The sequence below is a fragment of the Taudactylus pleione genome, unplaced genomic scaffold, assembly GCF_031769625.1.
Source record: "Taudactylus pleione unplaced genomic scaffold, aTauple2 ptg000147l, whole genome shotgun sequence".
NCBI classification, from domain to species: Eukaryota; Metazoa; Chordata; class Amphibia; order Anura; family Myobatrachidae; genus Taudactylus; species Taudactylus pleione.
The window spans coordinates 18,790-32,307 of NW_028284549.1; positions in this window are offsets into that span (position 1 = coordinate 18,790).

Below are 13,518 nucleotides of genomic sequence, written 5' to 3' on the forward strand. Positions count from 1 at the left end.
GATTGCAAGTGCTAAGACGCACACAGTCGGACGATTTCCGCGTTCTGCGTATGCACACCGCAGTGCGCGAACTAGCCAATGCGATCGGAAATGAGAGCGCAGTGTGTACGCATACTCATCGCAGAGTGATTGACAGGAAGTGCCGTTCGTGGGTGGTTATGGGGGGGATGGTCGGGCACGCAGAGGCGTGCCAGTGTGTTGGGGCGGCGTTGCAGGGGCATGCATAAATTAGCCACTGCAATACCATGCGCAGCCAGAGGCCTCATAGCGTGCGCTGAAGTTAGCAATTCCTGAGTGAGGTCTGACCTGCCTTAATTGTGTGTACGAGTCCGATGTTACCGATTGTTTTGCTATGTTGCCAAAGTATACGGATGTCAGTGGCAAACGCAGGATTTCTAGAGGGGGGTTTCCAAATGCTTGATTTTAGAGCGAGTGTGGCCAGTCCATGAAGAATTAGTACTTATCCAGTTTTAATATGCGTCATACAATATGTATTGTGTGTCATAATTCCAGCATATACAGGATCACAGTAAGTCATTTTATGCGGCAGTAGGGCCATCCCTCCTGAGCTGAATGGTTTTATTTTGTGAGCACCATTCCAGAGCACTGGAGCAAGTCTGGGAGCCTGAAGGAGCAGCAGAAGAACCTAGCACTTCCCTGGACATATATGTACATATTGGGCTCTATAGCAGCACATCCCTAACAGTGCATGTTTTCCAGATCTCTTAGTTGGTGCACAGGTTATTTATTACTGGCTGATACATGTTAAATGATCCACAGGTGGTGCTAATTATTTAATTTGTGATACTGAGAAGAACATGAAGCACTAGTAAAATTCTATTATATTACTATTTCTACTGTGGTCATGGTATGTGTCTGGGGAGGGGGGTTTCCAGGCAGACGGAACCCCCCCTGCGTTTGCCTATGGATGTAAGGAAGGGGAAGTGGGCGTCCTCATGTTAGGCTGAGATCGCATTGCGAATGCACACATTTGCATATCACCGCTGATATTAGCAACTGCGTTGCGTGCGTATAAGCAGAATAGCGATCCTTGCTGAATCAGGCCCTCAGTGTTTAAATAATAAGAACACAATAGTGGGACAAGTCTATAACAAAACCATTTATCCTAGTTTTAATGCGATTTTCAGGCAATTGTTATCTGCTGAAAAGCACATTATACAGATAGGTGTGAACAAACCCTCAGTCCTGGTTTATAGATTTTAACATACCTTAATAAATCCAAACGGCCGTGTCTAAAAACGTATTGAAACAGTAAAGAAAAATAGTTTACGTGTTTTTTCCCCAGTGATGTTTTGCAGTTTTGTGTCGTATATTAAAATGCAATTTAAAAAAAAGAAAAACACCCATGAAATTGTTTCTTTTGGGTGTTTATTTTTATAGTTTTGTTATGTATCTATGACAAAACAGTCGGCTGTTATCTTCTCCAAGCCAAACGCAGGGAATTTGCATCTTTAAAAGCTTGTTGCTTGCATCTCATCGTGTTTACAATAACTTCCATTGATCACAATGGGATTGTTTCAACTGCATTGATTTGCATTCAGAAATACTGTAATATGCTCATTGTGCAGAACTAGTATGGACAGACAGTGTACAGAACTAGTATGGACGGCCCATGCACATGTGCTCAGGCGGTGTATCGTGATGGACCTTCCCTCTCTCACCACAGCTGGGGGTGCAGTGAGTCGCAGGTTTGTGGCTGGAGCACCCTAGCACATTGGCCCAACACCCATACCCTCTTTGCAGAGAGCCTGCAGCTCATCTAGCACTGAGTAAATTAGAGAACGCACCTTGAGTTTCAAAAGAAACCCCAAACGTCAGTATGTGGGATTCTGCCACCGCTCTTTCTTCTATTATGTTTTGAATCCAGTGGTTACAGCAGTGACTCACCTGCCAGCCATGTAAATGACATTTTCAGACGCAAAGGCTGTTACATCGGAGTTGTGTATTTGATTTTTTATTTTTTTTTTCTACCACAAACAGAACAGAAGTGTATAGATGACAAAGCATGCAATTTATTGCTTTCCAAAATCTAGCAACATTCCTGCAGAGCATTACGGTACTATGCACTTTCAGCTTTAGGCTATCAGCATAGGGATTATTGCATGTTTCCTGCATGAGGAAAGCCTATTGCGTGATAGAATATATAGAATAATGTGAATAATGTTCTAGTCATGCCTGCTGTCTTGCCAAGGCTCCCGAAATAGTGAGGGATCTCCTGGACTGTGACTCCTGGGGGTGGAACAGAGTGTGGTAGCCAGGGCCATCGTTAGAGACTTTGGGCACAGATAAAGGGGGCTTTGCAAATACCTGAGCATCCTATAGATCAGGGGTTCTCAACTCCAGTCCACAATTAACCCGAACTGGCCATGTTTTCTGGATTGCTCCCTCTTATCTGACCTGCACTAGCGCCTCACTGCATTAACTTCCTGCTCAGATGCCACACTCCCCACAGATGATATCTGATGGGTTACTGACGTGTTGCGTTCTGCGCTGAATTGTTGGCAATGCGACCTGTTGACTGTTATCACACTCAGTAACTGTCCCTCTCATGGAACGATCATTTCTTCTTCTATCTCCTCTCTCCTAGTTTTTTTTTTCCGTTCTTAGGCCCTGATTCAGAGCCGGACGCTCTGACAGAGTGCTCGCTCTGAATCAGGGTCGTCCCTCTTACTTTTTGGAGCGGCCTCCCGGCCGCTCGCATAGCTGTGGGTTACCACCCACAGCTATAGCGAGCGGCCAAAATGATGGTCGCGATGGTCAAGACCATCGCCACCATCGGGCTTGCGACGAGACCCTAAGGTAGGGTCTCGTCTGCCGCAAGCCCTAGAGTGCTTTTGGCTCCATCAGACGTCTGGGCAGCCACGCCCCCGGCACGCCCACCAAATGGGGTGTGCTGTCAATCAGCATCGACAGCACGCCCCCTTTGGTGCGAGACCCATAACGACAGCTTGGCCGTCGTTATTCGGGTCTCGCGCATGCGCACGACGGAGCTAAGTGTACCAACTGCTGTGGTACTAGCAGTCCCAATGACTGGGTGTGCTGAAACTTGTAGTTCCACAAAATCAAGAGAGCGGCAGGTTGCCTAGGCTTGATCCAGAGAAGCCTGGTGTCATTGTCAGTATAGGATACATGCGGCCTAGGTACATAGGGATTTGTTAAAAACTGAAAATTTGGTCGTTACATATATGAGACTTTCAACTTGAAAACTGACGTATTTTATGAGGTGCAAAAAGTTTTTTAAAACTATTTTCTTCCACATTTGGAGCGGTGCTGGTTGCTGTTATCAATTATGGACATTCATGGTTTTAGAGTAAGGTTAAGGTACTATAGTTTCCACCTGGACAGCAAAGTTTGGTGGTAGACTAGTAGACATGACACTTTAGGACAGGTACCTAGGTGGTACAGTACTTGCACAGTCTCCCTGGAAGGATTTTTCAAGCATTAGCAAGTATGGTTGTAAAACGTCACCTGTTTTCCCGAGCCTGAGCACAGCACATACTGTGACCACAAGTCCTCTTGGCTTTGTTCTACTGTGGATTTCTTTATGTGAAACGGTGTCTGGTCAGAATAAGTTGCCTTCTGGGAAACATATAGGAGAACAGTGGTGCTTTTCTGGGCGAATACTGGTCATTTGACTCCCCCAGAGCAGAAGCCTGGTGGGACTTATGGGTAATGTATTCACCTCACTGAAGCTACTCTGATTGGGCGATATAACTGCTGGCAGTACGATATGGTCACATGTCACCTCTATAACCCAGTCAGGGCCCCCTGTGCATGCCCCGAAGCGTTGAAGATTTCAAGTGGCACTGCTTTCTTTACATGACTCTCTATCTATGGGGTCTGTGTACTAAGCCTCTGAGAGAGAGAAAGTGGATGGAGATAAAAGGGTCTCTTTACTAAGCCTTGGATGGCAATAAAGTGAACGGAGATAAAGTCCCAACCAATCGGCTCCTAACTGTCAATTTTCAAACGCAGCCTTTGACATGGCAGTTAGGAGCTGATTGGTTGGGACTTTATCTCTATTTACTGTATCTCCATCCAATGCTTAGTAAATAAACCCTCAAACCCCCACCAATCAGCTCCTAACTGTCATTTTTCAAACACAGCCTGTAAAGTGACAGTTAGGAGCTGATTGGTTGGGACTTTACCTCCATTCACTTTATCTCTCTCCGTGGCTTAGTACATAGACCCCCTATATCTTTTAAAGTGTCTTTAAGATATAGATGACTACAGGGGAACTGGGCTGTAGGATTGCTCTCTACTAATTCTTTACTGTTCATGCATCAGGAAAAATGGGACGTAGTCGGCCTCCCGGGGTGCGGGAAGCCGACGGTCTAAATACCGGCGCTGAAATACCGACAGGTCAGGATCCTGGTACCAGTATCCCGACCGTCGGCATCCCGAAGGTAAGTATCAGGGTCTTAGGGGGAGGTTAGCGTTAGGTAGTGGGGTTCGGGTTAGGCATTAGGGGGAGGGTTAGGATTAGGGACCGGGGAGGGAGTGTTAGGATTAGGGCGCGGGGAGGGGGAGGTTAGCTTTAGGCATTAAGGGGGAGGTTAGTTTTAGGTACCAGGGAAGGGGTGTTAGGTTTAGGGTGCGATGAGGTTAGGTTTAGGCACTGGGGAAGGAAGGGGGGGGGGGGCTTAGGTTTAGGCACCGGGGAGAGAGGGTTAGGGTAGGGTAGGGGTAGGGAAAATACTTACCAGCCGTTCTTATGGGTGTCGGGATTCTGGCGGTCGGTATTCTGAACAGCGGCATCCCAACAGCCGGGATTTCATACCCAACCCAACCCAGGTAAAATATGTGTTGGTGTTTCTAAATGTCAGACTGGAGTAAGAAGAGCCGACTGGTAAATCAGATTTCCATCATTCAGAATCCTATACTCACTGGTGAACTACATTGGTGATATACTGTATGTATTGTATATGGTATTTGGCACCCAAAACAAACCCTAGAATGGCTATTAGGAACTGAGCAGATATTCTTCCGCTCATGTAGTGGTCTCTGTTTTGGGATCCATACAGTATGTTATAACATATTAGTGATATTAGGGGGATTTAAAGTCCCTTTTCCCAAGTTGCCATTGTCTCACACATTTACTCTTTGAGGTGCTATTGGGGTGGGCAATATGAGGCACTCCAGCTGTTGTTGAACTACACATCCCAGCATGCCCTGCAATAGTTTTAGCATGGCCAAATGGCAAAACTGTGGCAGGGTATGCTGGCATGTGTAGTTCTACAACAGCTGAGGGGGTTGCTTATTGCCCCCTCAGCAAAAGGATCCAAGTGTTTCAGACAGCCACACCTATTGTTTTTCTAAAACATTTACATTTCTAAAACCTGAGATGAACTGATCCTGTATATCACATATACCTGAGTTTATGTTCAAACATGTTACTTATTTATATTGTTGTCGCTTCAGTCAGAAGAGTAATATTTGTTATATAAATGGTAATTTATTCAGAAATCGGAAACATACAGTAAGCCTGATCCAGCCTGGATCGCAACCGGTTACACGGATTAGCCGATTGTTGCGTACAGCGCATACGTATACGCCACAGTGTGCGTGCGCCGCGATCTCACTGCGATCACGCACGCACACAGGAATCCATCGCAGAGTGAGCGTTTGAACGCCCTTGCATGGGCGTGCATAAATTAGTCGCTGCGAGTGCGTGTGACGAGGCTTGCAATGTCTGAGACGGGTCGGACCTGCTGCAATCGTGCGTGACAGGCCGATGTTCCTCGATGTTAGCGATGTGTACGCAGGACTGCGAGGTATTACGAATGTGAGAAAGCAGAAGTGGGCGTCTCTACGCTGGCTGTGCGGTGGCAGACATTAGCATATTTTCAAGTATAAAATGTGGTCAAGCGCTTCTAGATTGTCAGCAAAGCAGCTGTCATAAACAAAATTAATTGTTCTTAATTATGGATAGTGGCCAGAAAGCGCTAAAATAAAATTACCTTATTTATTGTACACCTGTATGATGTCATGTAATAAATTGCTGTTAATATGTATAAAAAGTAAAAAACAAAAAAAACAAACCAAAGTAAACAATGGATCTGCAAGATATAATCAGTTACGTGGACACACACATAAAATGCACACTTTTACACTTTTAGGATGTTTATAGCCCCTTTCTAATGTATATAGTGGTTATGCTCCCAGGCTTCGGTCACAGTAAGATCTGAATGCTATCCCTACCTTACCCTACCAAATGATCTTCTCTCCACGGCCGATGTAGATAGCCGGTGTGCTTTTTATATTCCTTTTAAACCTTGAAAAAGCTACTCATTGTAATGAAACGCATTGGTGAAGGACGGTATCACACCCAGCAACAGTGATTTTACGTCTGTTTCCCCCGTGGAGACTCCCCTGGGCTATCCGCTTCCAGCACTTAACACGTAGCAGCGGGAACGTGCATCCGCTTGCAAGGAGCCGGATGGAGTGTACGCCGCTACTTCCAGGAGCTGTTGCCTCGGTCAGGGTGCAGCCATGAAAGAAGATGAGAAGCACGCCGTTTGTCCGCATCGGCCGTGGGGAGAAGATCATTCGGAAAATGTTCATAGGCCTATTATAAGAAACAGAGGAGCAGATGTATTAAGCTCTGGAAAGTGATAAATTCTAGAGTGATAAACCACCAATCAACAAGCTCCTAACTGTCATTTTTCAAACACAGCCTGTAACATGACAGTTAGGAGCTGAGTGGTTGGTCGTTTATCACTTTCCAATTTTTCACTTTCCAGAGCTTAGTACATCTTCCACAGAGGAGGTGTGGCCAGGGCAGTGTGGGTGTGGCCAGGGCCGTGTGGGCGTGTCCACTCCTTACACTCTCAGCCCCACTGTCTAACTAAATATGTAAAAGTATAAAAATGGCATCATTATTTCAGGGGAGAATAGAAATATAAGTTTAATACTGATGATTTATGTCCGACCGGGTGACCAGCTGGTTTCTGGCCATCATCACGCTGTCGTGATGATGTGCCAAGCTTGCCGACAGGCTGGCTGCCTCTTCCGGGAGGAGGCAGGCCAGCTCGGCACAGCAGAAGGTAGGGGGGTTCGTGATGCGTTTTTGTGGGCGGGGTGCGATCGCATCATCGCTGCCCCAATACACAATGCCAAGATTACCAGTGCGAATCGCATCATCGGCTCCTCCCGTCCCCTTTTGCAAGGTGGGAGCGGATACCGACAGGCGGGTGGTGCAGGACGGGAGACTTGCCCTCTCTTCCGGGGCTTCGTGCGCGACACCCGATTTCCAGGAGGCTCCCGCCCGTTTCGGGAGAGTAGGCAAGTATGTGATGGGCCTATTTTTATGTGGAGGCCTGGAACTGTAGCTCCATCCGCCCCATCGTTAATCTGGCCCTGGGCGGGTCTGACTTAACACAACCAGATCTGGATCCCTGCAGACTTTCAGGTGATCCATGATAATAACCATCCATTGTTGCATAGAAATACCCAGTGCCGGATTTTGAACGGTGCAAATAAAGAAGACATAACTTTTTACAGTTTTCTTTCTTTTATTTTCAAAGATGTTTTCTTTTGATAAGTGAAGATAATCCCCAACATGAGGCAACTTTTTTACTTTTTCTTTTTTTTTCTTCTTTAAATGTCATGTGAACGCAGGAAGAGGCAGTTACAGAGAATGTTGCTAAAACAGCAAAAGGAAGATAGATAGCGGAGGCTTTCATAATGATGAGATGGTTGTCACATTCCCTTATCAAAGGCTGAGAACAAGAGGTTGTGAAACCAAAAATGACAGTAACTTTAAACTGCCTGAATGTTATCTCACTGAGGGACGATGGGCATTGCAGCGTCCCAACACGTAACCGTAAGCTGTACCACGCAACTACATGTCCTGCCGACATCTGTGCATACAGTTGGCTAGGAGGTGTCACTTGCCAAATCCGTGTTTCACCATGTTCTGTTTTTGGGAACACAAAAGTACTAACTTTGTAGAGTTCCAAATACCAGCGGAAACCATATATTATAATATAGGGATGCAGTTTAAAGACCGACTGGTACTTTATCTCCCTACGCTCTATCTCCATCCAAAACTTAGTAAATAGACCCCCTAAGTCAGTAAGCAAATGGAAGTATTCAGTTCAAATCAGATCATATCCACTAAGATAATATACAGTGCAATGCAGCAACAACGATTTTGACATTTTGTTCCGCGAACGCTTTTTAAAATGTCTGAGCCCGCCTCGTGTCTTGTTTACTGATTGGACGGCTCCCAGACAGGTGTACTCATGTATCAGTAAAAATGGTAGCAGTCAGTCAATGTTTAAAAATGCTCATTAATAATTTTTTATCAAAGGATGGCAAGTCTGGTTCTGCTGATGGGTCCAGGGCTGGATTAAGGGCCAACGGGGCCTGCGGCGGAAAATGTTCAAGGGCCTATCATAAGAAGCAGAGGAGCAGATGTACTAAGCTCTGGAAAGTGATAACTTGGAGAGTGATAAACTACCAATCAATCAGCTCCTAACTGTCATTTTTCAAACACAGCCTGTAAATGCCGCCGGTCTATATCCCAACAGGAGAAGCCCGATGGGGGACTTAATATAGGCGTTGAAATATAAACGCCTATCTCAATCCTGACACCGGAATGCCAAAGGATGCCAGCCCGGACGAGGTAAGTCCAGGGCATCCTTAGCGTTAGCCACGGGGGGGGGGGGGGGAAGGTTTAGGGAGTGTAGCGGGGTTAGGTTTTGGGGAGGGAGATTAGTGTTAGGCACCCCTACGGGGGAGGGTTAGGGTTAGGCACCCCCCAGTGAGGGTTAGGTTTTGGGTGTGGGATGGGGGCGTTAGGTTTAGGCACCCCCAGGGGGCCTTAGGGTGAGGCACCACCCCGGGTGAGTTTTATGGTTAGACACCCCTAAGTTAGGGTTAGAGGAAGAGAGGGGAAGGTTCCTCCTGTCGGGCTTCTCCTGAACAGCCGCCGGTATTTCATCCCGATCCCTATAATACAGTGCATCTGGAAAGTATTCACAGTGCTTCACTTTTCTTACAGCCCTATTCCAAAATGAAATAAATTCATTTTTGTCCTCAAAATTCTACATACCGTACCCCATAATGACAAAGTGTAAAAAGTTTTTTTTAGATTTTTGCAAATTTAATAAAAAAAACAACAACTAAGAAATCACATGTACATAGGTAGTCACAGCCTTTGCTCAATACTTTGTTGATGCACCTTTGGCAGCAATTACAGCCTCAAGTCTTTTTGAATATGATGCCACAAGCTTGGCACACCTATCTTTGGGCAGTTTCGCCCATTCCTCTTTGCAGCACCTCTCAAGCTACATCAGGTTGGATGGGAAGCGTCGGTGCACAGCCATTTTCTGATCTCTCCAGAGATGTTCAATCGGATTCAAGTCTGGGCTCTGGCTGGGCCACTCAAGGACATTCACAGAGTTGTCCTGAAGCCACTCCTTTGATATCTTGGCTGTGTGCTTATGGTCGTTGTCCTGCTGAAAGATGAACCGTCGCCCCAGTCTGAGGTCAAGAGCGCTCTAGAGCAGGTTTTCATCCAGGATGTCTCTGTACATTGCTGCATTCATCTTTCCCTCTATCCTGACTAGTCTCCCAGTTCCTGCTGCTGAAAAACATCCCTGTAGCATGATGCTGCCACCACCATGCTTCACTGTAGGGATGGTATTGGCCTGGTGATGAGCGGTGCATGGTTTCCTACAAACATAACACCTGGCATTGACGACAAAGAGTTCAATCTTTGTCTCATCAGACCAGAGAATGTTGTTTCTCATGGTCTGAGAGTCCTTCAGGTGCATTTTGGCAAACCCAAGGCGGGCTGCAATGTGTTTTTTACTATGGAGTGGCTTCCGTCTGGCCACTCTACCATCCAGGCCTCATTGGAGGAATGCGGTAGCTCTGACAGAGTGACCATCGGATTCTTGGTCACCTCCCTGACTAGGGCCCTTCTCCCACGATCGCTCAGTGTAGATGGCCGCCAACTCTAGGAAGAGTCCTGGTGGTTCCGAACTTCTTCCATTTATGGATGATGGAGGCCACTGTGCTCATTGGGACCTTCAAAGCAGCAGATATTTTTCTGTACCGTTCCCCAGATTTGTGCATCGAGACAATCCTGTCTTGGAGGTCTACAGACAATTCCTTGGACTTCATGCTTGGTTTTTGCTCTGATATGCACTGTCAAATGTGGGATCTTATATAGACAGGCGTATGCCTTTCAAAATCATGTCCAATCAACTGAATTTACCACAGGTAGACTCCAATTAAGCTGTAGGAATATCTCAAGGATGATCAGTGGAAACAGGATGCACCTGAGCTCAATTTTGAGCTTCAAGGAAAAGGCTGTGAATATTTATGTACATTTTGCAAAAATCTCAAAAAAACTTTTTACACGTCATTGAGTTTTGAGGATAAAAATTAGTTTATTCCATTTTGGAATAAGGCTGTAACATAACAAAATGTGGAAAAAGTGAAGCGATGTGATTACTTTCCGGATGCACTGTATATGTTGGAATGCGTAGTTCATTAATTTTGCTCATTTGTGGGTTACTGGTGAACCCTCTGAAGTTCTGCTGTATGCCTGACATACCCTATGGCAGGGGGTATTCAACATTCGGCCCCCCAGCTGTTGTGGAACTGCACATCCCAGCATGACACCGTTTTAGCGTGCCTCAATAACAGAACTGTTTCAGGGCATGCTGCGATATCTGATCATTTAAAGTAAAACCCAGAGACGACAGTTTAGCATGACTTATTCTGCCATAGCTGCTCTGGTTGTTACGCTCACAACAACGGTCTGGTGTGACAGAATTATTATTACACAGCTAGGTTCTGTATAGCGGCGAGGAGATCCCTCTTGCAGCATTTATCCTCTATGGAGACACGCTGTTCGCTGTTCCATCCCTGTGGGAGAGGATGCAGGCACACAACAAGTATTGACGGCAGGATCTTTTAAGTGGAAGGATGGAGACGTGTTGAACAGGAGATCAGGGCTGCGTGAGGTCAGACTCCACTCCCTCATGCGCTGGCGGGGGCTCTGCAACCCTCGTTTGTGGGCTTAGACAGCGACCACAAGGAGAGGGGCAAACAGCTTGCAGCACACACCTGACAGCTGTTTGGTCCTGCTGGAAAAAAGCCAGAAAGCAGCAAGATGAAACCATATGGTGAGAAGTTATGAGATAGAAAACTGCCAGCTCTGCCTGCCAGAACAATCTGCCTCCTTCATTGATCTTTTTTTTTTTCTTGTTTACTAGCTTGTGTCGTGCTTCTCAATGGCGTCCTGTCTAACTTATCTGCTGCTATGGATTTTTTTTTTTTTAATAGATAAATGACTTCATAGTTTCTCATAATGTTTTGACAAACTTGCTTTGTTTTCATATTTTACAACTACCTGTTCATGCACTAGACCAGTGGTACCCAAATGCAGTCCAGGTTTTAAGTATATCCATGCTTAAGCAGAGGCGACTTAATTAGTACTTCAGTCAGTTTGATTGAAATCCTTAAAACTTGGACTGTTCGGGTGCCTCGAAGACGGAGTTTGGGAAACCCTGCACTAGGCAGAAGCGTAGAGGGTCAAAGGCCTTTGAAAGTTATCTTGTCGGTGATCTTAAGATCCCTATGATTTGTGTAAGCATGTATCTCCGTGGCTTCAGGTTTACGCTTCCATCCAGAATAAAGATTGCTCCCTAAGGGCTTAATTCTGCGTTGGGAGCAAAGCGAAAAGGAGCAAGAGACTTTGCATCTTGGCAAAACCATGGTGCGGTGCAGATTTAAAATGTGCAGAGAGTTTTATAGCTGGAAGGGGAGTGTCCTATCTTAATTCTAAATTGCAGTGTCAAAATAACGCTGTCCAGCATTTGTGGGCTGCATGCAAAAGCAGCCGGTAATTACCCTGCATGCAAAAATAATAAATGTATTTGCACCCCTTGCATTGCAGCATGGTTTGTTCCAGATACAAAGTTACTTGCTTTTTTTTTTTTGCTTTGCTCCCACCTCAGAATGAGGCCCCTAAATCCACTCACTTTTTTTTGGCATTAAATAGTACATTATGGGGGCGATTAAATTCAGCGGGAGTTAAATAGCGCCGGAGGGGAGCTCCCGAAGCTATTCAATTCACCGGGATGTTTACTCTGACGGGAAGCAGTTATGTCGGAGAATGCCGGTTCTGGCAACTTAACGTGGGTGTTTAGTCGCGAGAACCAACATTCTCCAGCTAAAGTGCTGTCCGCAAGGCCGATAGCGTCGCGCAAAGCTGGAAAACAGCCTCACGGCTGGCACTTTAGTCAGATTTCTCCTCACATCCTCAGGAGGGTGCGAGAAGAAATCATTAGTCGTTCTAAAGAGCTGAATTAAATAGCTCCGAGAGCTCCCTCACGCCGCTATTCAGTTCCCACTGAATTGAATTCCCCCCTATGATTGTTAAAGGAGCTTAATCGTAAGGTTGAATTCTAAATAGTTCTTTCTTATAATACTACTTCTTATAATATTAACAGTTGTTCTCCAGCCATCTGAGATTTCATGTAGTATGGCTCTACTAAAGGTAACTTCTGCCATCCTCATCTTTATTTCTTAGAATGCTCAGAAAACTGACTTTGTTAGGCTTTTGCACAATGAAACTTACAGTAATTGTACAGTGCCTGTGGTATTGGAAGCCGTACATATTATGTATACTTGCACGGGTGTGTGCGTGTATGTATATATATATATATATATATATATATATATATATATATATAGTGTTCACTCTAGCACCCAGCACCTGTTAAAACCTGTGCAGTTCCTCTATCCTGCCTGGGGTGTCGCTCTCTGCTCTGGTTCTACTGGCACACAAACTGCTTAATCTCAGCTGAGTGCGCTAGAAGCACCAGAACAGAGAGTGACCCCTCAGGCAGGTTAGAGGATGCTAGAGTGAAGACTATATATTATATATATATATACAAACACACACGTGCAAGTATACAAAATATATATATATATATATATATATATACAGTATATGAAATATTATATAAAAAGGGGCGCAGTAAATAAATTCATATAAAATGTATTCAGTTCATGAAGTAATGAACGTACATTCAATAAAAATGACCTATCAATAGCATTGCCTGCCTCCCGATCCACAGTTGCCACGCTCTGCCCACAGTCCGTCCGTCACTCTCATCTCTGTGGGAACCCGGATCACCATCAGTATAGTCCTGCTTCCTAGAGATGTCGTGGCGTCAGCCTACGGCAATGCCCTGCACATTTCGTTATCCGCATTTACTTCGTCATATATATATTTATGTATATAATGTGTGTGTATACAATATGTGATACTTCTGTAATACATATGTTTCCAATTATTCAATTAAAGCAACATTAACTTACACTGAGAGTGTATGTATCTTAGTTTAGTCCTCCGAATCCGTGTGAGATATCCTCAGCGCATAAAGCATAACATGTTATTTAGAATCATGCAGAATTGGACTTGTGTTATAACAGACAGTTAGACTATTCTTTTTTTTATCCAAGTTTGCT